Source organism: Poecilia reticulata, linkage group LG21 (genome assembly GCF_000633615.1).
Source record: "Poecilia reticulata strain Guanapo linkage group LG21, Guppy_female_1.0+MT, whole genome shotgun sequence".
NCBI classification, from domain to species: Eukaryota; Metazoa; Chordata; class Actinopteri; order Cyprinodontiformes; family Poeciliidae; genus Poecilia; species Poecilia reticulata.
In genome coordinates, this window is record NC_024351.1 from 1177333 (window position 1) to 1179823 (window position 2491).

The 2491-nt window shown below is 45.0% G+C and overlaps 1 long non-coding RNA gene across 2 annotated transcripts in view; it reads right to left on the bottom strand.

Annotated features, from left to right (window-relative positions):
• The window catches only part of LOC103457106 (uncharacterized), a 2483-nt gene extending 1360 nt beyond the window's left edge, over positions 1 to 1123 (bottom strand). Inside the window, exons 1-2 of one of the 2 annotated variants that reach the window (XR_532376.2) lie at positions 760 to 1123; positions 81 to 679 (exon numbers count right to left, since the gene is read on the bottom strand). This is a non-coding gene — a long non-coding RNA (uncharacterized LOC103457106). Of the gene's footprint in view, positions 1 to 80; positions 680 to 752 lie in introns of both variants that reach the window. The other variant, XR_532377.2, reaches the window with a different exon arrangement.
• Between the last annotated feature and the right edge of the window lie 1368 nt (positions 1124 to 2491).

Below are 2491 nucleotides of genomic sequence, written 5' to 3' on the forward strand. Positions count from 1 at the left end.
GGCCACCCGGCCCAGGTGAGAGCCTCACCTGCGTGACATCAGCCTGTAAAAACTGATCAGACTGGCGTTCGCCTCCTTACCGTCGCGCTTTGCGTCTCCACAGCTGGATGATGGAAAACCGGCTCGTCTTCATTCTCGAGAAGAAGAAATGTGCTGAATCAGCAGGAAGCAGTCACAGGGTTTTGTTTAGGCCCTAGAATCAGACCAGCTGGAGAGTTCCTGGGTTTTCCAGATCCGTGACGTGATTTTCCGCTCTGGAAGTTTTCATTTACAGCTGCTAGTTGTTTTTTTGTGAAGCATTTTTTAAGTTGAATTAAAAACATTAATTGATTTAAATCAGTTTTATTTGACTGAACGCCGACGATCCAGATGGTTCTGGGTTCAAAGCCGCCCAGACGCAACACGTCATGCTACATTCACACATGGGCAACGTTAGCACCTTAGCATTAGCTTCCTCTAAATGCATTTTGGTGTAGCGCTGTAGTGTTAGCTTCCGCTAAGTAATGTTTTGCTATAGTGGTTCAGCGCTAGCAGAGACTGCTAGTTAGCAGAGTTAGCATAGTGGCTAACTCAGCTGATCATCACATTTGGCCTTCAGTCAGCAGTTCGGTTTGCAGCAGGTTGTAAACTTCATCACACTGAGGCAGAGCGGCTGGACGTCATCCAGGACGGAAACACGCTGTAAAACATTAAACGCTGACAAGGAAACACATGATGGGGTTGAAAACACCTGGCGAGGATCCAGGTCGTACCTTTTACCTGTGAACGTTTCCCCATCGCTGCAGCAGGAAGGACGGCAGGAGTTGGTCTGATTTTACTGCCCGACGCGCCGACAGCCTGGAGACGGACAGCATGAAACCTTTATGAGGACCAAACTGGGTCAGAGCAGCCGAGTCCGAATGAGCTCAGAGCCACATGTGGTTTCACATTATTAACATCTAACCAGTGCTCCTGCTCCCTGTCCTGCATGTTTCAGGTGTTTCCTTCTGTATCTCTGGGTGATTAACAGGCCCTGATGCTCAGGCAGTGATTTGGATCAGCGGTTCTGGAGCAGAGGCTCATCTAGAACATGCAGAGCAGGGGGCCTGAGGACCAGGGGGGGAAACACTGAGCTAACTGTTATATTCTTCTTCACCGCATCAGTTTGTTGTATGCGTTGCACTTGTTCAATAAAGTTTCTTGAAAACAGGAAGCAGAACGTCTCCGTAAGCTGTCTTCACCCACTTCAAAATAAGAGCATGAATGTAGCCACTTTGAGAAATCGCAACAAAATTTCAACACAGATTTCAAACTTTATTCAACTGAAATTTTACAAAAGAGCCAAAAGTTCATGACTGGTTAATACAGAGGAAGCTAAACGCGCTAAACATTTTTGAGTTTCAAAGTTAGCAAAACCAGTAAACAAGAAATGCTATCTGTGCATTAGCAGCATATTAGCATAAGTATGCCTCAAAGCTGAGCTGGAAAAATTATTTATGCTAAGCTAAGTGCGTAAAACGTTTTCAAAGTTAGCAAAAATGCTATGCAAATAATTAGCTTCGCTATTAGCTGATTAGCAGAAGTGGCTTTGACTCCAGGACAAGCTGAAGATGGGAAGAAGTTTATTATTCAGCATCACCATGAATCCATGAATCCATGAATCCATGAATCCATCGCAGAGCGACTTCATGAGACGAAAATTACTTTTCAACTAACCAAAACATTAATAATCTCTATTTTATCAAGTTGTGAACACTTCAATAATCAGCACATTTTAGCCAAATATTCTGACTACTGCTGCATAAACTATTTATTGCAACACAGACGACAGCTTGGATGGAAAACAGCTGATGGAGTTACATCATTTCAACCTTTGACCTCTCAGTTTGAGGAAGCTGCTCAAGGAAAAATGTCTGCAATTTTCCACTTAGAGTACATGAACTCATGGAGGAACATCTGCTCTGCTGAGCTAGCCACTGAGCTAATGTTGCATCATCAGAACTCAAACACAAGCAATCTTTGTCCCCTGACCTCTGACCTCTGATTGTTTCCGTCCCACAGCCTGCAGTTAGCTCATCAGCCTGAACTCTGACACACAAACAGTCGGATCGTCCAAGACGGCGACGAGGACATCGTCAGAAACATTAGCATGCTAACCCCTCAGGTAGCATGTGTTTCCCATTAGCCACTTTCAAGATGGCTGCCATTTCTGAGCTTTCTGAGCCAGTTATTGCATGAAATGACTTGGATGAACTTTATGTCACATCAGATGTTTTTGACTTTGATGTGTGACAGAGACAGTCGTCTGGATGGTTAGCGTTAGCTCCTGCGGCTACGTTGTTTCCACCCAGTTCTCAAGTTTCCTTCTGCTAGTTCGGAGCCAAGCTACCCTACGTGTAACTCCATAGCATGTTGATGCTATCCATGGCTTTACTGAGCAGGAAGTAGAGGCTGGAAACAGGAAGTAGAGGCTGGAGACAGGAAGTAGAGGCTGGAAACAGGAAGTAGAGGC